We start from the raw sequence: 26,358 nt of genomic DNA, 5'->3' as shown, positions 1-26,358 counted from the left end.
CAATATCGCTCCGAGGTGAGCAAAAATGCTTACTTGTTGTAAATAAAAATTATGTGCTAGAGAAACTTTTAAAGTTGAAATACAAAAAAAAATATCTACCTAGGTTACGATATATAACTGGAACATTATTTTACTTTGGTCCTGGAACCATTATATTATATCATAACTTCAAGTTTGCTTAAAACATAGTCCGAGAGCCAGCTTCTGACTTCATCAAAGATAATTGGTAAATAAATTAAAATTAATGGCATGGAATCGGTTTCACGTGGATTAAAGTATTCGGAGCGTTGATTAATATTCTAACCCGGTATGAATAAGAACATCAAGGAAGCTATGCACAAAGGCGACATGGAAAGGGTATTAACAGTGGCTTCGATAAACGGCCCAATAAGTTATGTAAAGCGCGGGTGCATCGCGTTACAACCCTAGGGGTTGGGGCGCATGCGTGTGCACGGCATATGCGGAATATTCAAGGAGGAAAGAGAAAAAAATTAACTTGTGAAGCCATTTTCGTCTATCAGCGCCCCTCGCCCGCTCCGGCTTCTCGATGCAGAAAGCCTCGCGCGCTCGCGACGGGCTAACGTCGACTCTACCGCGCGCCCTATCCCTATGACAAACCTGTTTTCGGTACATGTGATTATGTTACTTCTAAAGTATTATTATCGTGCAGTGCTTTTATACGAACTATAACGTGAACTAGTGATATTTGAACCTGATTACAACTGTGTTTTTGTACTTTCGTGAAGTGTTTGAAAAGTTTTTAAAGTTACTATAGAACTCGAAACTTTTCAAGATTGTTGCAAGTGGTTTTGTGTCGCTACTCATACTGGATTTGTTGGCAGATTAAGTAAAAATAAATTAATAATAAAGTTTATTTTATTGGTGAACTTATATCAGTGATAAGCTGATTGCTTGTGGTCATAAACAAAAAGGTGAGTAGCAAAAACAATTCTTGTCTGTTTTTTTATTATAAATATTCTTTGTTATAAATATTTGAAAAAATCTATAGGTTTTACTTTATTCAGGCTGTGACAGCAAATTAAAATATCGACGCCCCCCGCGAATAATCCGGTAATGACCTATTACGGGGTTCTTCATGTTATGCGTTTTTCGGCATCTAGAAGTTAAAATACACCATGTAAATTTTTTTCAGAATTTTTCTATCTTTATTTACGAAGATATAAAAAACTACGCGTTTATTCCATAAAATAACATTAAAATGTATTTGAAACGAATAATATGGTTTTAGATCTTTACGAAAAATAATATCAATATGATTTGACAGTAAACGTTGTTACGATATTATTCAGGTAAAAAGTTTTCTACATTATTTAATTAAGTGCTAGTACAGGCTTATTCGGGGTTTTATTAAGAAATCGATTTCCCGCTACTTTCATTATGGAGTGCAAGTATGCAAGGAATTTTTTTAAACACTCTTTCTATTGCTGAGCAAATGATTTACACAGCCTTAGAAAAAATTAAAAGAGTATCTCTAGACATAGAGGGAGCCTTCGACAGCGCCTGGTGGCCAGCCATAAAGGTTCGGTTGGCCGAAGTTGGGTGTCCGGGGAACGTAAGGCGGATGATCAGCAGATACCTGAGTGGAAGAGGTGTGAAAGTTAGGTATGCGGGTGTGGAAGTGAGTAGAGAGACCAACAAGGGGCGCGTGCAGGGTTCCATAGGTGGGCCGCTCCTGTGGGACCTCTTGCTGGATCCTCTGCTGTGGATGTTAGAGGAGATGGATGTGTTTTGTCAGGCTTTTGCCGACGACATTGTGCTAGTGTTTGATGGAGATACTGCTTTAGAAGTAGAGACGAAGGCAAACTGCACATTGAGGAAAATTGACGAATGGGGTGTCAGAAATAAACTAAAATTCGCGCCACACAAGACATGTGCCCTGCTCTCGACACGAAAATTAAAATTTGACAGGCCACGACTTGTAATGGGGAGTGTGGACATCCAATATTTCGAAAGTATTAAGATACTGGGCCTTACTATTGATGGCGGCCTGACATTCAACGCCCATGTCGGGAGCGTTTGCAAAAAGGCAATCGCCCCTTATAAGCTATTAGCAAGAGGAGCTAAAGTAAGTTGGGGGCTTAACCCCCAAGTAGTTAAGACTATATATATCGCAGTTATATAACCGACTATATTGTATGCATCAGCAGCGTGGGCACCCAAAGCGGGAAAGATGGGGGTCCAAAAGAGGCTTAACACCGTTCAACGGGGTTTTGCCCAGAAGATCTGCAGAGCATATCGGACTGTCTCCCTGAACTCTGCGATGCTGTTGGCTGGGATTCTCCCTCTTGACCTCAGGATACTCGAAGCTTCGACGCTTTATGAGATCAAGAGTGGTGTGTCGCACCCGGCGGTGTTGAGGGACAGGGAGATGGAACGAATGGCACCCGCGATACGGACCCACATACGGCAGAGCAAGTAGAGCTGGGGTTTGGCTTGATAGATGCCTATGCCGACGTGGTGAACAGCCACGTCTTCAGGGTCTATAGGAACGGCAGCAAGATTGCGGCCGTCGAGTCGGAGCCGCCCTTTCCGGAAACCGGATTACGATCTGTGTCCTGTTTCATTCGTCAAGCGTATTTTGGGACAGGATACGATCAGCGAATGGGACAGGAGAAACGATGTAGGAAGAACGGCCGGAGTCGCGAAGCCCTTTTTCCCAAGCGCTGCTGCTGTATACAAGGTAGTCGCGAAAAAGACATCACACACCACACCACACAAGTACTGACTGGTCACGGCGGATTCGCCTTCTGTGAGGTTCTGATGAGGATTCTGATTACATTTTTAACTGTAATAGGACCATAGTATAATTTTCATGACTGTGTAATCATGTGTAATAGTCGTGTTTTCAGTGCAGTGTCTATTTTCTATGATAATAATAACTATCGTGTTTTGTGAAACAATCCAAAGTTGTTTCATTTACTAAAATGTCCTGTATTTCATAAAACATACTACAATAATCATCAAATAATACTTAAGTAAACTATTCGAATAAACAGTAATAGTTATAACAATAAAATGTACGTTACTGTTAAACAATCGAATAACCAAATAATAGATTATTACAAATGTTCAGTATACAAAACAAATAACACGAATATTAGCGCAACAAGATGTTACTGTTGCCGTCGAAAATATAAATTTACACGAACAATATCGTAAGTGACATTACTGACCAGAGCTTGACCTACACTAGTATAGTAAAATGAATCCAGTTAAATTATAACGAAGCCCTTGGGACTACTTAAATTTTGTTGAAATAACCAGATAGCTGAAAAAATTAGCTTCCATATGCGATATTAAAAGTCTCTGATACTTGTTGTTTAATGGAGTTATTAAGGAAAAATGGTTTTTTATTTTTCCTGAACATTTACACTTTTACGATTACCGGATTATTCGCGGGGGGCGTCGATATTTACCCAACTTTTAATCATAGATGTAATTTATGTGCACATCAAATAAAATAAACTTACTCATGCGATAGTAGTTTTTTACGAGGAATTATAGCCAAAACGGTTTTAAATTGATGATTAGCAAATCATTCAACCATAAAAGTTACTCTACGTATTATGTTAACACAACCCTACGCTTCAATAACAAATAAAATTGAATTCGTACATTCCTGTTTCGTGGGTATAATAATTCTAAAACGCTTAAAATAGTTAAAGAAGGGTTCATTGTTTCGTTTTGTTATTGATGTTACAATAAATTTCGATGTAGAGCTGCGGAGTTAAACATTGGAAAGTCCTAGTCGGATATTTTCAACCTTTTATTTATAACTTACACATGGCCGTTACAACATATCTAAATGTTTTAAAGTTTTCAACTCGTAAATCATAGTTTAATATCTGTGGAGAAGCGCATTTTGACAATGTAATAAAAATTCCATATCGCTCCCAATAAATTATCGCAAGACATTCTTTTTATTGAAGTAACGAATGGTGAGATGAGTAATGGTGGAAGTTTTACCAATAAATCATGTTTTTCCTCGCGCATCCAACGTTGGGGTTGTATTTGGCATACGATGCTCTTAGTTTCTAGTTCGATATTCTTATCTAATGTCTGCAATCAATGGTGCGGAAAATTCAAAGTAATAGCTGCATACGGTGGAGACTGTTTCTTTTAATCCGACAGGCGGCTCTTTTGTAGCGGTATCGTGACTTCAATATTTGAAGGTTGTGATTAGTTTTAATTTATTATTGCTAGATCCTTTGCGGTTTTTCTAGATATTTTGACATTAATTTATTTTTATTGTTTATGTAATTTATGAGTTATATGGTTTTGATTTTAATAATTCATTGACTGTTTTGTAATTTATTACATTAATAAGCTAGATAGTTACCTATTACCTACTCTTGTCTTGCGTATTTTTTTTTTTCAATTCTTATTCTAATTAAAACTACCTAATTGATTATCAATATAATTATTATTAAATATTTGTAGAGTCCATTTCTTACATAATTAACGAAAATACACTGACATTATTTTGATTAACGCGAGTAATCAGCCAATGAGATACCGATCTAACGTCCCAATATCCGATACATTAAAAAATTAGATCGGAAATTTCAATGTAAAAAAAGCCAGAAATTTCATAAATGACCAGTCGTATTGAAGCTTTGAGCAGACCGGCCAAGATTGAAGCAATCTTTTACTATTATATTGTAATCAGAAATCCATATTAAAGGAAATCTTTACGGGGTTCGTAGATGTTTTTAAAACGTCAAAAATAAAATTAAATGAACTCAAAATGTAATTGATTGCTATTTTCAATTTAATTTATTTAAAAGTAGAGCTGCAGCATTCGAATCTCATTAGCGACAGGAACAAAGAGTAAAAACTCAGAGTAATAAATTTAGCGAGGCTCAAGCCGAACCCTTACACTCCTTTTTAATTTGGTTGCTATTGTCGTGGTGTCCCGCTGGGCGCCGCCCGTCGGATTTCTTGCTAGGATTCCAGCTGCTTTAAACATTACTTATTAGTCGATTACAAATGGAAATTAAATTTCAACTCCCACGGCCTTCAACAAAAATATTTGAAATTTTAATGTTTACAAGTGACATTATTCGATTTTGATAGCCGCTCGGAATGCCTCTTCAAATTATAGTGCGCAATCAAAGAACAACGGCCCGCCGCCGATCCGACAGATGTGTTAAGTTACAGGTATCCATAAATCAAACAGTTTCTTGTGTGACTATTATGAAACGAGCAGCCACTGCAAAGATTTCGTAGAACCGATGTTTATTTTGACCGATCGAGGAGTTCGAAGGGTTTAGCCGCCCGGGGCCGTATGAGCAACGTGAATGACTTTGCATTATTATATCGCCGCGCTGAGCCTACATTTCGATAAAATTAATAGTTGTCGAGCTATCGATGGCAGCGATAAATTTGTCGGTGTGTGGAAAGGCACTAGATACATCAATCATCTGTTCGGTAATTGAAAACATGCAGCTGCGTTCCGACGATAAAATAATAAGCGGCGGAGGAGTTCGTTCATAACCATAAAGTGAAAATAATTTTTATTGTTTTCCGAAACGCGTTTCCAAATTTTATTATTATACGCAACACATGTTTCGCGACTAAGCCACAACTGTTTACAGAACGTGCCATTCGAGCCTGCTTTTAAATTCTCACATTAAAATAGATTTGAAAGAATCACTCGGCCCCTTTTTTACTTACGACAAAATAAGCAGGTACTAATTTTTTATAACCGTAAAGTTTTTACAAGAGCATGTGCTCTTGCATTTTATTATTATTAGTCCTATAACAATGTACCACGATTTTGGTTGGGAACAAAAAAGGCCGAATTGTTCAACAAAAATATTATTCTTACGATTAATTAAATTACTTTTTAGGTAGTATAACCCTTAACGTCGAATTTAAAATCATGAATTTTGATATAGACTACCTAATTCATATTTTGATTCGGCCACAAAGTTAAGTGGACATTATTTAGTATCATTGATAGTCTAATTAATTTGTCTGCATTTAATAATTCGGTTCAATAGATTGGACTATGAATGTATATTACCTATACCTATGGGATATGTATAATGTGATTAGGGTGTTGGACTTTAATATAAATTTAATACAAATTTATGCATCATTATAACTCATAAAAGCTTAACGACATTTTAAAATCTGGACATGTTTATACATATATGTATATATGTAAATTGTATTTGATTGGAAATTAATTTTTATACGCTGATATCCATGCTCTTTGTCATTCAATATTATTGCTTAAATATTAAAATCAATTATATTAGATTTTATCTTGGCGGAAGATATATATATTTTATATTATAGAATACAGATATCGTAAATATATTGCTTCCCAAGTTTATGTAACTTGGTAATCAAATTTTCTCGGTAACAACTCCAGTATATCTTATGTAAATATATATTTTATTATGGGCTGTTTAAAAATACTGTTTACCATTCCAATAGTCTATTAGTCAATAAGGCAGGCGGTAAATGCTCAAAGTGTGAGAAAGAGTCGGGTCGCCTGCGCCCGCGCCGGCCGTGACAAATATAATTTTGACAGCCAGTGTGATATTTCGTGACCAAGTGTAAACGGCCTGTTTTTAAATTGAAAATGATTAGTGTCAATGTGGCGATTTATTGTGTTTCTCTTATGCATACGGATGTTATGAATAAGGATATTTACTCAAAATAAATTATAAGAGTTCCTGTAAAGTTGGTATCATTAGTGTCTCCGTACTTATGTTATTTGTAATGTGAAACAGTAACCGTTGTTGAAAGCAATTAACAAAGAAAACTGTAACACAACCCCGTATTATTACAAGGAAAGTTCTCGAACTAAGATTACTAGATTATTCCATCTGTAAAATATTGTTAGAGCGTAGAGTTTGCTCAGCTACGGTTACCCACGGTCCGACAATCATAACAACGATGTTATGATAGGAGGCGACCACGGACCTTTGTTTATTTTCAACATTCGACAGCTGGTTGAAGGAAGTGTTCATAGGGCAGGTGCACGTTATGATATCGGAAGAAATAACGATTGCGTTGTTCTTTCTAATGGTTGGAAAAATGTTCTGTTTGGATATCTATTGATTTATATTTATTGTGGTAGACAAGATTTCGAACTGATAAATTTTGTTTGATAACGCATTCGATTGTTGTTTGATAAAATATTCAGTTATAAGCTGTGATTGTTTAGTAAATATAATAAACAAATGCGAACTTTGTGCCTATAAAACATTCATTTTAGGATTCGATAAAGCCCATGTTAAAAATGTTGATTACATTACCAATTCGATAAATAATTCTGGAATAAGACCAACATGAATTTAACCTAAAATAGTTTATTTAAATGAATATGATCCCAGTATAACTTAAGCATACGCATATTATAAAGCCATTACTTACCTATTCCAAGTGATCAAAATTCAAAACAGAACTTAATAAGTAAAGTGACTTCCTATTAAGCAACTGGATTGGTTTGAAATGCATTTTGTACCATTTATGTGCATGAATTGTTAACTATCTTAAATAAACGGCAGTCGGCAATTAGAGGTGCCTTATTAGGAGGTTACTACTATTTGTGTATCCGATTGTCTATTCCTCCTTTTGGTTATTGTAAATAACAATTTGTGGGCTAGTTCTATATGGCATATTAATTTTATTAAAGAAAGTACATATTAGCGGATTTTTGGAAAATCTTGATATACAACAGCTATTGATGTCTTTTCTTTTTCCTATGGACTTACTATTCTCTGAAATATAATCGAGAAACATAAAATTGAAATATGTAGAATAAAATAATTTGAAAAATCCAAAAGTGCACGCCTCATAATTTTTTTTTAATAAATATTTATTAATTATTATTTTTGTTTATTTAATAACAATTAAACCACATCGAATCAGACCCTGAAAAATGAAAGGGTTCTATTCCTGAGCATACTCAAGCGTAAGAGAAAAAAAAAGACTCGATTAGTAAAGTATTTCGGTCGCTATCGTGTTAACAAGAAAAAGGATCCGCACATACAGACACACGGACGTCCAAGACAGAACTTTTTTAAACTGTTTTTTAACTAGTTTAAATAACAAAAATGACATCAAAAATATCATGAACGTTAAAAATAGTGTTTTTTCTTAATATGTGTGTGTATGTATTATCTAACAAGTGCAATGTATGATACATAAAGACATTTTAAGTTTGAAAAATCAGATGTTTTGCGCGAAGTGACAGTAGTACCCACCTCAACGCTTCGCTTATGAGGCGTGCAATAAAGTTGAAATTCTATTATTAGTCGCAATTGAACAACATTAGAAACATTTAAGTAACTACCTAAGTACCTACATGAGATTTTCCAATTATAAAGTAAACCATAATATTATTATTAATACGAGAATAAACAATTTTCTATTACCTAATATAATGTATGATTAAGGGATTTCTGCTTAGCATTGTGGTCGATCAATCAAACAGTAATATTTCGATAAGCATTGATCTTAACGTTAATGCGTGTAAACTCTGTCAATCAGTCTCCATTATGTACAGCATGAAATTGAGTTCAAACATAATGTACATAAGTATATCAAATAATAATGTGTTCGTCATATTTTGAAGAATACGAATCAAATTAATCTACATATGAGATTATACAGGGCATATAAACATGAGTGCTCTCTGCATCGCATCACTCACAAAGTCAAAATGAATATCTGACACAATCTGGAAAAGATCAGACTCAGGACTGAAAAATTACATTTTCCTTAAGGCACAAAGGTGCATTAACAGTATCAAAGTTCTAACGCTGTTACTATTTTAGTAGAATAGTTTTTAAATAAGAATTTCACTACAATTCTGTTATTTAATTTCACATAATGCATTAAGATTTTTTACAAAAACATAAATAACGAGTAGATTCGTTCTTAGTAAATTTGTTTTTGTCACTTCAAATTCTGAGAAATGCTTCCATCGAGCGCAGCAATAAATATGAAATATGAATGTTACTACTGTTATAATTATTGTACCAAATTCTCACACGTAGGGCGTAGAACAATAATATTATTCCATTTGTTTAATTTATTACTTGACAATATTTCTTTTGATTTAAGTAACTTTTTATATAGAGGTATTTAAATACTTCTACTTGTGTCCCTTTTCTAAGAAATGAAGGTTATTCAATGTCTGCAAACTTAGAAAAAATTTGGAAAATCCAAAAGTGCACGCCTCATAATTTTTTTTTAATAATTATTTATTAATTATTATTTTTGTTTATTTAATAACAATTAAACCACATCGAATCAGACCCTGAAAAATGAAAGGGTTCTATTCCTGAGCATACTCAAGCGTAAGAGAAAAAAAAAAGACTCGATTAGTAAAGTATTTCGGTCGCTATCGTGTTAACAAGAAAATCCTCCGCACATACAGACACACGGACGTCCAAGACAGAACTTTTTTAAACTGTTTTTTAACTAGTTTAAATAACAAAAATGACATCAAAAATATCATGAATGTTAAAAATAGTGTTTTTTCTTAATATGTGTGTGTATGTATTATCTTACAAGTGCAATGTATGATACATAAAGACATTTTAAGTTTGAAAAATCAGATGTTTTGCGCGAAGTGACAGTAGTACCCACCTCAACGCTTCTTGCAAAAATATAACAACTTATTTCTTTATTTGATCCAACTATAAGTAAAGGTAAAAAAATTAGGGAACTATTATAATCCTACCCAATTAAAAATGAAGGGGGGTAACACTTGCGCAAGGGCAATGCAGGTGCTTTTAAACAAGAATCATTACGTGACATCAAGTGTCGGGACTGCCTGCTTTTATCGCGTAGAGGTAACAGGATGTCATATATTCTACGTATTTGTCGGCTACGTACAAAGCTTCGTTAACACCTGTATGATAGTTACACGCTATATTACATTTACATATTTTTAATCAATAGTTTTCTGGTATGAAGGTTAACATGGGACTAAATATAGATAAGCAATTTTAGCACCCTTGGTTTTTTTTTATATCTAGCAATAAAATACCAAACAAGTCTCAGTCAGTATTATCAATAGTTGAAGTTCGACTTTGATAGTAATAATTTCCCATTTGCGGAAGGACAGAAGGACACTAAAATCCTGGCTTTACTATCAGCCAAAATTCAAGGTTGGTGTGACTCCCAGGATGCGGACGTGCGGGTGGATCGAAGTTTACTGCCTATAAAATCTTTATAGCCTATTGTCGACGATTATTATTTAACCCTCATGACTTATGAAGCAATAAATTCGATCTTTTCATAACCGGTGTGCCTTTTGGCTCTATCAGTGAAGATTGGATGTGAAAGTGAAAGATAATACGAAAAGTCAAGCTTCAGATATTTTTTTACACGCCGTTTATGTAATAAATAATTCGATAAATATACTCACACGTCTTTATTTGGTGGTGTCAAATTAGACACTAACGATGTGGCCCCTGCTGTAAAACATAATGATAGGCATCTATGGAATGAATCGGAGATAGCCGGTTGCCAAGGTAATCTGATTACTACACAATAAAGGGCTGATTATTATTACCTATATAATTTATGATATATTTGTAAACAAATGATACTCGAATTGTACATAAGCAAACATGTTTTGAACGTAGGGTTCAACGGTAAGAAGCTTTAGAACGTTTAATAAAGTACAATAAACTGAAACTCCAGTTCCATACGACGCTTTCTATTCACCATCCTTATTTATTTATTTATTTAAGCCTTTATTGCTGATACAAACATACATATAAAACTAAATCTATCTTAAACATTATTATTTAACACATGGGATTTTCCGGTTTGGTGATCAGCGTGTCTTGTGACACATAGGCCTCTTCCAGCCGCTTCCACTCATTCCTATTGTTCGCATATCTGGTCCATACTATTCCACCAATCTTTTTAATATCATCTATCCATCTCTTCACTTGTCTACCTTTCCTTCTTTTTCCATCGCGTGGTTGCCATTCTGTTAATATTTGTGTCCATTTCGTTTTACTGTCCCTAGTCATGTGTCCCGTCCATCGCCATTTTAGTTGCCTTATTTTCTTTATTATATTTTCCACCTTGGTTATTGAACTTATTTCTTCCGCTGTTTTACGATCTTTAAGTGTTACGCCTATCATACTTCTCTCCATTGCCCTTTGACATGATCTTAGTTTTAAAAGATGTCTTTGAGTTAGTGCCCATGTTTGGCACCCGTAAGTAAGGCATGGCAAGATACATGAGTTGAACACTTTTCTTTTCGATATTATTGGAAAATATTTACTTTTAAATATTTCTTTTAATGACCAATATTTGTTCCACGCGTAAGACACCCTTCTCTCTATTTCTATCTCTGTCTGGTCCCTAAATGATATTAATTGCCCCAAATATGTATAGCTTTTCGCGTATTCAATTGTTTCACCTTGAATTTCAATCGGTATTTCTTCCCTATTAGTCATAACTTTTGTTTTAGTTTTATTCATTGTAAGTCCAACTTCCCTACTCTTATCTTCCAGCTGTTTTAACATATGTTGAAGCGCATTACCATTGTCGGATATTAATACCAAGTCATCCGCAAATCTTAGATGATTAAGTTTTTTCCCATCGATATTTATACCCATATTGTCCCAGTCTAATTGCCTGAATATGTTTTCCAATACGGCCGAAAAAAGTTTTGGGGATAAAGGATCTCCCTGTCTTACTCCTCTAGCTACCGGAAACTCTTCACCAGTTGTTTCTAGTTTAACTTGTGCGTTACTATTCGTGTATACGTTTCTAATTATGCGGATGTATTTCTTTGGCACGCCCTGATGCATTAGTGACTTCCAGAGTGAGTTATGTTTTATTGAGTCGAATGCTTTAGTGTAGTCAACAAAAGCGATGTATAAAGGTTTGCAGTATTCCTGACATTTTTCTACGAGCTGTTTTATGACATGCATATGATCGACCGTTGAGAAGCCCGCTCTAAAGCCAGCTTGTTCCATAGGTTGTTGTTCGTCTAAGAGTGCCGTTATTCTTTTCAATATCAACTTAGAAAATACCTTGTAGATATTTGACATGAGACTTATAGGCCTATAGTTCTCAATAACTGTCCTATCTCCTTTCTTATGCAGCAGAATAATTATACTCTTAGTCCATGAAGATGGTATATCCTCTGTTCTTAAGACGGTGTTGTATAATTCCGTGAGTTTTTTTAGGTTTACTTGTTTGGTGATTGATACTTTTATCATCTCATTTGTTATATAGTCTGGTCCGGGGGCTTTATCATTTTTTTGACTTAATATAGCGTTTTCTACTTCTGATTGTAGGAAATCTGGTATATCTTCTATGTCGTCACTTTCGATATTTACGTTATTTTCTGATATATTTTCTGCCGCGTAAAGTTCTCTATAAAAGTCAGTTGCAATTTTTATGATATCTTTTCTTTTTGTGGTTGATTTTCCTAATATATTCTTAACATTTGGTATCCATTTCTTTGTTTCATTCAGTTCTTTTAAAGCTTTTTTGATTCCACCTGTCCTTTCTATGTGATAGTTTAAAATTTTTGTTCTACGTTTCTTTCTGTCTTTTTTAATATTATTACTTATTCTTTTACTTATTTCTGAGATTGCTTTAAGGTTTTGTTGGTCTTTTCTATGTTTTAAAAGGTGTCTTCTTTTGTCAATTAGGTTTTTAGTTTCAACATCCATACGGCTTGACTTTGGTTTGGAATTAATTTTATTGAATAGAGGTCCAAATATTTCAGTTATTTCTTTAATATATTTTTCTTCAGTTAAATTTATTGCTTTATTTGTGAAATGTTGATTTGCTTTTATATGTGCTGTTACATTGAATTTGTTTCTACTTTTTCTTGGTTCGGTTTTATTTAGAGTTGCTCTCACCATTCTGTGATTAGTATTAAAATTAAATTGGTTCAAAATGTTTACATCTTGAAATGCTTTTCTATTGTTTGAAGTTATGTAGTCTATTTCATTTTTGTATGATCCATCCGGAGACAGCCATGTCCATTTTTTGTTGGGATTTTTTTTGAAGAAGCTGTTCATAAATGCAAGATTATTTTCAAGTGCCATATTAATCATCCTATTTCCATTTTTACTTCTTCTGCCAAAACCGTATTTGCCTAGTATTTTTTCTTCCCCTGGTTGTTGTACTCCTATTCTACCATTGAAATCTCCCATAACTATAATGTTTTTATGTGCATCTTTCAGAACTAATGATAGTTGTTCATAGAAGAGGTCTTTAGTATGATCTTCATACTGTTCAGTAGGAGCATATATTTGTACAATAGACCACATATTTTTATAACCTTTTAAATGCATATTAAGAATAGCTATTCTCTCCGAGATTCCCTTAAATTCAATGATATTTCTTTTTAAATATTTTTTAACCATGAAGCCTACACCATAACTTCCTTTTGTTTCTCCCTTATAAAATAATAAATAATCTTTATGTTCTTCAATACATTCTCCTAATCTTCTCATTTCGCTTAGTCCTATTATATCCCATTTTATTTTTGTAAGCGCTTCTTCTAGTTCTATTAGTTTTTCTTGTGTTCTTAATGTTAGACAGTTTAGGGTGGAAATATAAAATTTGTTGTATCCTTTTGTTTTTATTTTATTATTATTATCTGTTATTGGAGCTGGAAGGGATTGGTCATTATCCCCCACGGAGACCAACCGGCTTGGGGGCGATATGGAGTTTATTTTGTTAATGTCGTTAAGGTGATGAATGAATTTTTCTAACATTTACGGCCCTTTTTAAACCTTCGTAATTTTTATATTATTAAAGTTGTCGTGATGAAAATTCTTGACAAGAAATTTCAATAGTAACACAATACGTCTACCGTTTTAGAAACATGATTCCATGATATTTTCTCGATAGAAAAAAAATACAAAGTTCTCATTGTTATTTTTTTTTAATCTCTGGCATCTTCAAAATAACACACGTAAAGTTACGACTTTTTGGATATTAACCATAAAATATACAACCTATACGTCTACCGATTTAGAATTTTGAAATATGCGATGGTTTTGAAATAAACAAGAAACTTGAAATTAGTTGAAATTAATAATTACTTGAAATTAGCGCGCGACCAGCCAATATAGCGAGAGCCGCCCTGTACCTTCCTACCCCGATCGCTGCACGAGTCATTCCCGCTACGGCCGTCACACGGGGAACTTGTGTCGCTCGCGCAATCGTAAAAAAGGGTGACAACACGATAAGACAAATGGGGACAATAAAGAAAATAAGAAGAAGAAACATAAAGGTTGGAGGAAAAAGAATGCTTACAATTGGAACAAATTAATGAAGTAAGTTGGTTTTATTTAAAATTTGATGATAATTGTATTATAGACGATGTTTGATATGTACCCCTGTTTTAAGTACATAACGAATGTGTAAGATTTTTTCATTTATAGCATAGATAATCTTTTCAGAAATCCGGAATCCAGAAGGAAAATAAACCCACTGATTGTTCACAATGTGAACCCACTCCTTCGTAAGTACCTTTATTCAGTCAAAAATGTATGTTATCAACGCTCTACTGGTTTTATCGCATGATTCCATTTTTAGCAAAAAGCAACAAAGTGCCAAGAAATAAAAAATCATGGTGAACTTAGTGGAAGCATGGTGGACGTGATATAGAACAGAAGCTCATTGGAGTAGTATTATATTTAAAAAAATACGAAAAAATTTCAAGAATTACATTTCTTAGTAGGTGGTAGATAAGTATGTTTTTAAAGAATTTGATGTTGATATTTATTTCATTTATACTTACTACACCTGTGCGGGAAATTGCTTAGTACTAAAACAGGTTTTATATGAATCATATTTACATAGTAATGTGAGTTTTCATTTCGAAAAATTTTGTGTAAGTATATTAAATTGAGTTCCTGGGTGATCTGGAAACACAATTGGGCCCGGAAGATGGCGCTGCAGTCACTCCTCCTAATCACATGAACCGATTTGGATAAATATTTGTGTGCACATTTCATTGTTGTGGGATGATTGGTTGATTCGTTTTCACATTAGCTAATATTATGTATTTTTGTTGTAAACTTAATTTAATGTTTATAATACATTATTATTGGTATAAATAAGCCAGTGTTCGTCTCACATTGCTGTACCTGCCTACCTACCCTACCAGGGCCTAACTTTGTTCTGGCTATTTTATATTATTATAATAGAGTGCAAGGAATAAATACATGCGTCAATATATTTTGTGTTTTTTTTAAAACAATTTTTTTATTTAAAAAAATATCATTCCGACCGCGGCTTTGCCCGCGTGGAATTAGGTTATATCGTGAATCCTGTTTTATCCCACAGAAGTGTTCAGTTTGGATAAAAAGTATCCGTATGTGTAAATCCAGGCAATTAGCTATATTTTATCAAAATTGGTAATGTAGTCTTGACGTGATTAAGTAACAAGTAACAACTAACAAAAAAATATACAAATTAACATCCAAAGTTTCGCATCAGTTTTACTGTATTAGTGATATCTTCCACTCTTGGCTTTGACTGAGAAGAATTAGGGTTTATAACTTCTTTCAGAAATAGTACCTTTCATTTCTGGGCATGATGTAATATCTACGTCAGCATCAAATTCTATCTAAATCAATTCAGTAGTCCGCGTTATTGAGTACCATTTCATTTTTTCAGAGTAACAATATTTTTTGTTATTTTAAAGATTATTTACCTGTATTATTTTGTAATAAAGTAACATTACGAAATAATAATAATTATTAATAATGTCTGAGTAGTTGTTAAAAAGAAGATTATTTGTTTATAAGCAAGAAAATAAAACCAATAAACCAACAATTAAATATATGTATAACAATATTATAACTGTATGACGACTCCATACATGTTTGTCCCGAGTCGGCTAGCGGCAGCGTGGCGAGTTTGCAAGAATGACTTCGCGCACACCCGCGTTCGCGATAGCGAGCTATTAGACTCCGCCCGCCAAGCAGTGGATTTTTTTTTGTGTATCGTCTTAAATTGTTTTGTCTTGTTCGTTGTGTTCTTCCGGTTTCCGACGTGTGTTAGTTGCTATTGTTTATTTAAATCTGACGTTGACTGCGATCTGTTCCTATACATTCGTTCAAATGCATTTATTTTATTAATTTTTGGTCTAACATCATTGACGTCAGTAGGTGTCTTTGGCGAGTTGGATTGCTCTCTCTTCCTTTTATCCCGTGAAGTCCCTACATCATCTTTGACAATTAGTTTGTCGTGCTGAATAAATGCTATTCGACCCTTCTTCCGTTCTTCTTTTAGTTGAGGTATGAGTTCTCTCCTCTTTTCTAACACTTCTTTACTAAAATCTTCTTTAACAAAAACTGTTTTAGGCAGGCTTTTCCTATTTCGCAATACTTCGTTTCTTTTCCAGACATTTAGCATATTCACTAAAATTGGTCTAGCTTTTCCTTTTTCTTTGCCAAGTCTATACGCTTTATTTATATCTCGCTTATTAATTTCCATGCCAGACTGTTTTAAAGTATTTACTATAGTTTCTATTATATTGGTGTTATCTTTCGACTCTTCGAAGCCATAGAATATCAAGTTATTTGCCTTTTTCCCAGATTCCAGATGTTTTAGTTTTTCATTTAAGTTTTCTATTTCCTGTTTTAGGTGTTGATTTTCTTCTAAAATAGGTTTGAGTTTATTATTCATTTCCTCTAATATCCCCCTTGTTATTGATTCTGTTAATGTTGCGGTTTGTTTCTCCATTTCAAGTTTTATTTTCGAGAAAAGCATTTGCATTTGGTCGTCCATATTAAAAGTTGCTGTTTTTGTCTTATCTATTTTGTAAAATATTACTATTATTTTTTGCTTATTAAATTATTCAATTTTATTTTTATTTATTTTTATATAAATATAAATTTTAGAAATGGCAACACTCGAAGATGAAGTCACGTAGTACAGAACGTCTTATGAAATTCTTATGTTGGTAGCACTGCTAACTGTAGACTAGAGTGTCAACTGTCAATTGTCACTTGTCAAAGCAAATTTTATAGTTGTAGGTTAATAAATATGTTTTGCACTTAATTCGTCTTCTGTAATGAATTGACGCGTTTTATATCACTGTTTTCACACTTCAATCTTAGTCTTATGGAATCACTTGCACAGGTTACAGTTTAATGAAGATTTTACACAGTTTAGAATTTAAGTTAACGGAGCGAACTTCGAAACGTCTGTTATATTTGACACTCCCATCCATACCATCCTTATAATGTATTCGTAATCAATGGCTCGGGGAGCAAAATAGCTATTCTGGAAATATCTACGGTCGGCGCGATTGTGTTAACTTATTTGTAAATTGTAATATCGAAGTACTGATTTTATAAGCGATGAAGCTGTCAGATAGTTATCGCGTCGTGTCAGCTGCGAGTTTAATGCCTTTTGCCATTTCTTTATCGTCGCTTTCTTTAGATTAAAGGAAATACACTGTTAACACCAAGCGGTTTATAAATTGCTTACACGTATTTATACTTATGTGACATTAAAATGTTGCCTCATTTTTAATTTGAATGGAACTTTTTATTTGTTCATTAATTATACCAGCGAAAAATTAGAAAACTAAATTGAAAAAATAGCTAAATTTTTAAACACCTACGTAGATACAATTGTTCATAAGATCTAGTTAAATAACGGTCAACGAATTGCCCTCAAAATAACAAACACGTTTTTATTTATAACACAGGTCAAAGTGAGTGACCGCTCCGCGATTGTTTTTATAAAGTGGATCAAGTGTCATGACGTACCTACTATTATATTTAAAAACCCGTGTAAATCTAATACACAGTAATAATTTACTCCTAATTATATCTATACTAATATTATAAAGAGGAAAAGTTTGTAAGTATGTATGTATGTATGTATGTATGTATGGTTTTCACGCAAAAACTACTGGACCGATTTCAAAAATTCTTTCACCATTAGAAAGCTGCATCTTTACTGAGCAACATAGGCTATATTGCATTTTCAAAAAAATTAGAGATCCTTACCAAAAATGCAATAATGTAACCCAAGGTGTAAAAAAATCCTCAATAAAACTTCTGTCATCGCGTGCGCTGCGGAATCTATTGAAGATAGAACAAAAAAATGTTCTACTGTATTATAGAATGGATCAATATCTACAAGAAAGTCCGCGATACCATATGTCCATCTTCAGTAGTTATGTTACTACAACAACTTTTTTACGTTTTCAAAGTAAATAGAAGCGCCGACAGTAATCAAACCATGTTATCCATACACATATATTAATCCTTATCCCATTAAATGATGTTTTATTATAGACTGTTTCAATACCAGCAAAATACTTTTTAAATGAAAAGAATTGGATATTCCATTCAAAAGATATAACGAATTTTTAAAAGTGTCAATCTACAGAAAATAGTAGGTATACTGTTCGAGCAGGCCGTAGTGCGGGGGTCACGGAGGAATTCTACCAATATGCGTCTTGTGACTGTGTTCCGTGGGGTTTTGGTCGTTAGGAATCCGACATAACCCCCTCCCCCGGAGGCCGTGGGTATCTATGAAAGATTTCCCCACTAAAACAAAAAAAAAGGCCGTAGTGCGGGACGGGGTAAAGGTGATTTTCATGTGATTAAAAATTAAACCTATAGTCCGACCTATAGTAGACTTTTCACTGTAACGATATCGCTATCTATGCGGGTGAAACCGCAGGGCATTGCTAGTTAGTTTATACGATAAATTTTATTATGCTCCGGGCGCCTAATAAATCAAAACTTTATTGAGTGGTTACACTGAAATTATTTTGCGTGTGGTCGTTATAAGGCAAAAGCCGGTTAAACCTCATTGCACCCTTCCACAAACTAATTTCTAATATTAAAGCTTAAAACTAGGTTTCATACGTTATTTATTATGACACAAGGATCACCTAAAAATTAAAATGTACATAATGACGTTATAATAGTAGGTATAGGTTACACCTATTTTTATTTTTTGGTGATATATAAAAATGGATAGTCAATACTAAATAGGTACCTACCAGATCCATTCCGTTCGAACAGAATGCTGTTTCAAATAATAGCAAAAATAAATGTTGCATGAGCGTTTATCTTAGAATTATTTCGCAACAAAAGAACATCAAAGGTTTTAATAGAAATACTTTATTTGCACAATAGATGTATACGACAAAAGTGTAAAATCCGCATGGGCCGATAGCTTATTGAATCCCATGCTCATAGGGTATACAATGTTCGAGACATTCGAGGCATAAAGTTATTTTCACAACAAAGCGTAGGGGTCTCCGAGCGCCTTATATTGGTCCTCTCTTGAGTCGGCCCATTGTAATCTTAATGCCATATTATATTAATGCGATAAACATCTCTTAGACGGGGATCAGTGCTCATTTTTTGTGAATTGTCTGACTCCAATATTGGCGTAGATAGCTTAACAGAGCCGATAACGACTCTGGTTACCAACTTCTTATCTCCTCCGCTCATCAAAGGGAAGTATCCAATTCTGTTGGAATCTTTTCATATTACGTATATTATTGATAGAAATAATCTGTGGTTTTATCTCGATTTTTATTATTTGTGTCCAGTAAGAATGGAAAATATTCCACTTTTATAATAGTTATTAATTATACTGATGACGTTAACTTATTTTAGTACTTCTCCTTAATTAACAATAAATAATTTACTATAGGTACTTACCGTTTTCAGTTCATTTGAAGATTGACGCGACCTTTAATGAATTTACGAGTCATAATAAGACATTGCCCGTAGGATGACACGGCATGAATCTTCAAATTTAGTGAACGTTTATAAATCGTGGCTACATTGTGGAGTCACGTACAATGAAACTTGTGCCTTCTCTGAATAATTGCCGTATTTAACTCAGGCGATTTACTGCCCTTATCTCACAATAGAGTGGGACGTGAACGATATTACAAGGCATTTTAATACTTTGTTTTACAAAGTTAAACATTCAGTCGCTGATAGAATCCAACAAGTTGACAGTTTGTACAAAATATTCTACAGTTTTATTTAAGTTATCAATAAACGCCATTAACGAGTTATTAGAAGATATTTCGATCTGAAAAACTGATCAGGCCTTTGTTAAATTTGGAAATTTAATATTAATTTCATACAAATAAAAGAAGTCAAATTTATAAGCCAAAGGATTAATTAATTGAATGGGTTTGAAAATGTTTTTATAATTTAATCTTTGTTAAACCTTTCAGTCTTAATGGAACTTTTAAATTATGACAAAAATTATCATTTAAAGTTCAGATAAGCTAGGACGGGACATGACTTAGATATAACCATTAAACGATGGGTATTAGATAAGCATTACGATAAGAATTCAATGTAAAGTTCTTCCTATTTCGTTTGGGACTTGTAGCATCTTTATGGTCAACAATTATTAACACTATTGAGAGTTAAGTGTTGATATTATATTACAGATTATGTACTTTTTTATCAACGGTTATAAAACTTTATGCGTCATAACCACAATCTACGAAGGCGAAGCACTTATTTCTTGCACCTGTATTCAACAATTCATATTCCTACAATCATTAAAAAAGCTGAAAGGAAAGGTGTATTCACATGGATCATCCGTCGAAATGCTCGCGCCTATAATTTAAAAGCAGAATTAATCAAAGCGAGAACTGGCCGTATTGTAGAGTCATAAACGTCAGAATGCTTTACACGTTTTTCGGCCTACTGTAACATTTACCGTATGTTTGTGTACCGCGGCTTTGTGCCGCTGAGTAATCGCCGCTCGACTTACCTTACCGGATTTATGTGTGTGCCTTTCCAGCTTCAACTACAATGGAATATTTAGGGCGAAATAAAATTTCGCACCGACGTCTCATATTTTATTTCGAGTGACATGTGAATAGGTTACTTTAAGGGCCCGAAGTTAAACGCGAGCTTATTCAGAACTTTAAGGTATCATTGAGACGTGAAAGTAGAAATATTTACCTACGTATTTCCTTTGAATGAGGCTTAATTATTTCTTGAAATTGTATGGTGCTTGCCTTCACGGCATTATAGTTTAATGCATATAACCGATCCTCTCTTGTAATTGCTTTGAAATTGTCTTCTTATTCACTTTCCGTGTGTTTTCTATTCACTTTCAATGATACCTATCTAATAATATTTTAATACTGATCTTCCCAGAAAAATTTAGTTTCAAGTGTATTTTTATCAATCCCTACACAAGAACTTATAAATGAATAAAATATTTATAATGATTGGAAGTATTTTTGGGACATCCCTAATAGCATAGAGGCCTAACCAACATATAAAACGAAAACATAATTTGCACATGTAAGGCACTAAGTAAGATTATAATGCATATGCATTCTTGATTGAGCCGGAACGTGAAATTATGAAACACGTACCGCAAATTACCATAATAAATTCAAAAGCTCTCGATGAGATGATGAAAGGAGCATATTTTGTTACAATAAGTATTTGCGAGCGCTTGCCGGCTAAGACGACTGAAGCACGTCCTCGGAACTCGATGTTTATTCAAGCTTATTAGATTATAGTGCAACTCTCTCAATTAAGGCACCGAGCAACAATGCTCTTAAATTTGTTTGTGAATAAGCAATGAGATATGAATTTACTTCAAACCATCGCTTTATCAATATTAAACAAAACTTGCTTCGTCTACGGGCGAAATAGAATAGGTTAGCATTGATAGAATACATAAATTCGTGAATAATATTGACTGGCATATCTGTTACCAAATCATCCCTAATTCTAAAGAACTTCTTGTGAATATTTTGCTTACAATACCAACGAATGCTATAAACAACGTTTATAGCTAAATTCTTAAGTTTCTAAATAGCATTCTCTGTAGCAATATGTGAGTTTATATAAGGGGTGAATTTAGCAGTGGTGTGTCGTGTGCTTATCGGAACATGCTTGGCACGTCGTGCAGTACCGAGCCAATTAAACGGCATTTCACACTTCTATTTACAATAATACTGAGATGCGATACGAACAACAAAATTTCTTCGCTTAGGTTGGAGTTCAAACGTAATTACTTACATTTTAACGGCTATTAGCGTTTATTGGTTGGGAAACGGTGTGTTTACTTTAGATTTTCATTTTGTGAGCTTTTATAACATTTAGGTACCTATAGATAATTGTTAATATTAGAGTTTACATTTTTATTGATAACGCTCCAAGACTGAAAACGATCACTGAGCAAAAAAATTTTTCATAACGCGTTGCATTCATATCGCCTTATAGTTTGATGAATTATTTCGTTTAAAATTTGCATGAATGTATGTATTAACACCGATAGCACGTACGATTGTATTGTTCCTATTACTTTCCTTAAAATTCCTGCGACAACAAAACAGCGATGACTTAAGCCTTAACGTATAAACATTAAATATACTTTGTTTATACACATGCATTTGGAATTAAAAAATAGTTACCTAATTGAAATTTTTACGGAAGGTGAATTCTCATAATATGTAAAATTATTTAATTTTTCTGTATAGTCATAAAGTCGAATTAAGAGTATATTTTCTCACGAAAACCGCCTACTTATACAGAATTCATACATCGTAAAGAGCTTAATTTGAACTTTTAAAGAATGTGGTTGTATTATATTCATTACTACGCTACTATTTTAGTTTTGTTTCAATATATGTATGTTTGTATATTACTTTGAAGATGAAACTAATATTAAAAAGAAAAAATAGACCAGCTAGAATCTATTTACATATTTCCTTGTTATCGAGTCTACCATAAGATTTACAAAGTAGTATTGAATGCGTTTTATCATTTCCGTTCTATCGACTGTTGTTTCTGAACGTTAGATCGCATTCAAATGTAAGCTAGACCTCTCTAGTATTATTACAAGTGGAATTGAAGATAGTTGTGGTTTGTTTATCTCTGACACAGGTTAGATTCAGTCGATTGCACACTGACTCGAACGTTTCGAAACTTAACTCGTTACACGAAGTGGTCTACGGTATAACTGTTATTGTTTTTCATTAAACTTCGCTCTTGCTCTAATTAAATAAATTTAATTTATTTATTTATTAATTTATTAATTTAATTTATTTAATTTAATTTTATTTAATTTATTTAATTTAATTCTTACTACAATAATTATAAGATATTCAACAACATAATGAATGTTCATTCTCTTCACTAATTAAAGATTCTTCTATCTCAACTCAAGGTTAACACCGGGTGAAAAACCTTCGTCACGGCTAGAAAGCCTTCACCCTGTACCTATTAAGATGAAAAAAAGTCCAAAGCCTTTTGTCAAACTTTAATCTCAGAACTCTTGAGTAACTGTGAATTCTTTTGTACAGGACCCAATAATTAATGGATCAGTCTAGACGTCTGTGGTATCGGAGCTTGTTAACAAATCGAGTGTACGAGGCGAATTGCCATTTTCTTTTTAAGAAAGACGGTCAAAGATTAAGCGTTTCAGGAGTGGCGTGTTTCGCGTGTGCGCCGTGCATCCATTAATGTAGCCAGCCGTGGTGCCGTGGTGCTGCCAGCAAACAAATTACCGATGCAAACACGTCGCAACACGCGACTCTTGAAAGCCTTTTGCTTGCTTTGTCAATTTATCTCCTTACTGTTCGAGTAATTTGATAAATGTTATTGTTATTGGCAACACAAACAGGGGTAATTGTTTAAGTGACTCACGCTATGCTACAATATTGCCCGATTCACTTTTCCTTTGAATTGATAAATACAGGTCAGGCGGTCGGGTCGAGCGATAAGGACTCTGTGTCACGAAATCGAGCTGTACTTGTGCAAGAGAACATATCAGATAATGCTCCGCTGTTAGGATTTAACAGTCGACTCAGTTCTGCGAACAAGTTAAAATTGGAATATTGGCTGTAAGTACTGGTAAAAACCAGTAGAAGATAAAATAAAATTATCAGGCGAAGTTTCATGCCATCCCACAGGACATGTGATATGTTCCTAAGTCTGTATGAAATTGATCTGTATCCGCTTTCGATAAAATGTTCAACGATTTGATAATTTGTCTGTTGATTTATTTAGAAAGTCAGTTGCTATCAGCATTCGTACTAATTTCATTATATTTAAAAATTATGAAAGAAAATAATTTATTTCTGAATTAACTAATTCCCTGTCTCAAGATACTTTATAAAATAGCTAATATCATACAAAATCTAATAGAATCTCAAGACGTGAATAATTTAAAACGATCATTGTCACATTTAGTTCGATCTCTAATTTATCCAACAATATAACATTTAAACGAAGATAAACTTAAAGTATGGATTTCAATTAATATTTCCCATGAGAAACGGGTGATCTTACGGGTAAGGTAACGTCCCCGCGAGAGCACGTACGCTTACATAACATTAAGGCAAAGCGCGCACCACGATTTTAATTTTTGCGACACGATTTCAAAATCGCGCTGTAGAAAATCGCAGAGAGTACGGTGCGCGCACAGCGATAATTTAATAGTGATCATTACTCACTTTCATCATGGATTTCGTACAAGTTGCTTGTGTTTATTTACTACTTCGGAGGATAAGAAGAAAAAAAAAGAAAATTCGTCAATATTAGACTCATCCTTTTACAGCAGATAAAATTGTCAAAGGTTTCTTTTATCAGAAATACAATGAACTTCCATGTATGGTATATATTTCTGATATGGATGTATCCCAAAAAATTCTTTGGCTATTATAGAATGAAAATTCCGCCAAAAGGCCATCCTTTGTGCTTTTTTATTTATTTTTTTTATTATTGTAACCTTTATGTATATTTTGTTTCTTGCGCAATAAAGTGTTAAATAAATAAATAAATTCAAACTTTTGACAGATTACTGAGTTTATGTTTACCAAACAATACCTATAACACTATGATGTTTACTGTTGGACAGACGAAACACAAGTGAAGTGCCGGCCGGGCCAGAGTGTGCGATTTTATGATCGCAGTGCGCGCGGTACCATACAATTTCATATTCTGCATTTCATTTTCGCGACAATCGCGTCGCGAGCAGTCGCAGCAAAATGTGACAAATCACAATTTTAAAATCGCTGCGATTATTTATTCGCATGTGCGCGCATTGTCATAGTAACTCATACGTTGTATTTCTGCGATAAAATAATCACGCTGCATAAAGTCGTGGTGCGCGCTAGCTCTAAGGGGGACGGGGATGCAACATCGCTATACTAATTTCGAATCCTCATGAGCCCATCCGCCACCCAGCATTTGCCTGTTGTAAAATCCCGTCTTACTGAACGGATTACATAATTTAAGGGCGCAACAAAGAAATCAATTTATAAAAGCGTTCGGATTTCATTTCGATTCCGTGCTACTCCAGTAAGGCTATTGTTTGTGTAAAAGCGGTTATAAACATTGAGGAGCGGGGATTTAGATAAAGAAATTTTGTTTCGATGCGTTGACCTACTTTTATATTTGTATTGAATTGTGAGTTTTGTGACTTGTGAGGAAACGATGCGGTGTGTACTAGAGTGAGGTAAATGTAATGACTGTAATATTCTTACATTATGACCAGTAAAACTGTATAATTAATTATTATACAGAAAAAAAAATTGAATAAAAAGCTAAAACACTAAGGAGCAACGCTTTAATCATCCCAATTTTTTAATTGCTCCATATTCAAAAGCACCATAAAATAATACAAATGAAGACGAACGAAAACAACAATCTCGGGAAGCCGAACAATTTGGAACCGTGTAGCGATTTTTTTTTTTTTTTTTTTTTTTTTTTTTTTTAAGTGGGGAAATCTTACCTAAGATACCCACGGCTCCCGGGGAAGGAGCCGTGGGTTATGTCGGATTCCTACCGACTAAAACCCCACTGTGTACCAACGCGCTGCTTTAGACGGGATGCGGGGACACTATCGCAATCTTCCGCATGTCCCGCCCAGCAGTTGCCCGTTTCCAGGCCCTCCGCGAATTGCCTGTTTCCAGGCCCTCCACCAAATTACCCACCACGAGGCGGCGCAAGCTGGAACACGAGCTCACGCCACCCACTCGCCGACGATGGATTGTTCCCCGTTCCATCATCGGCGTTCCCCAAACCCCCGACCCCAGCACCGACCGGCCGGAGGGCGCGCGCCGAAAGGCCCTACGAAACGTGTTTCACGCGTCGAAGGACCCTCCGGCGCACTTTTATAGAGGTTTCCCTCGCAGCCCCCACCTCACACCAGAGGTGGCGGCCCTCGGTCCGGCCCCACGGCCCGGATTACGAGTTGGCAGACGGCTGTCGCAGGACAGCCGCCGCCCCACACCCACCTACAGGAGTCACCGCATGTCACCAAAGTGACGTGTCGGGATCCCGCCCCCTGCTTTGTTGGTAGTCAGACTACCAACAAACACAACACGCG

The 26,358-nt window shown here is 34.4% G+C and overlaps 1 protein-coding gene and 1 long non-coding RNA gene across 6 annotated transcripts in view; both read left to right on the top strand.

The window, feature by feature from the left end:
• The first annotated feature begins 543 nt into the window (after window positions 1-543).
• LOC149483393 (uncharacterized) overlaps window positions 544-26,358 on the top strand; it is an 88,257-nt gene continuing 62,442 nt past the window's right edge. For all 5 annotated transcript variants that reach the window (XR_016316486.1, XR_016316487.1, XM_089702406.1 and 2 more), the window contains exon 1: window positions 544-932. The gene's annotated coding sequence lies outside the window, so the exon portion shown is untranslated. The remainder of the gene's footprint in view (window positions 933-26,358) is intronic.
• On the top strand, window positions 14,120-14,657 carry LOC149483394 (uncharacterized). Its single transcript, XR_016316460.1, has 3 exons — window positions 14,120-14,318; window positions 14,445-14,506; window positions 14,581-14,657. It is a non-coding gene; the product is annotated as an uncharacterized LOC149483394 (long non-coding RNA).

Source organism: Colias philodice, chromosome 13 (assembly GCF_061535455.1).
Source record: "Colias philodice isolate Cphi_HAF_F1 chromosome 13, ilColPhil1 Martin Lab GWU primary, whole genome shotgun sequence".
NCBI lineage: Eukaryota > Metazoa > Arthropoda > Insecta > Lepidoptera > Pieridae > Colias > Colias philodice.
The sequence above is the reverse complement of the archived record's forward strand: the minus strand, read 5'-3'. Positions and strand labels throughout refer to the sequence as shown.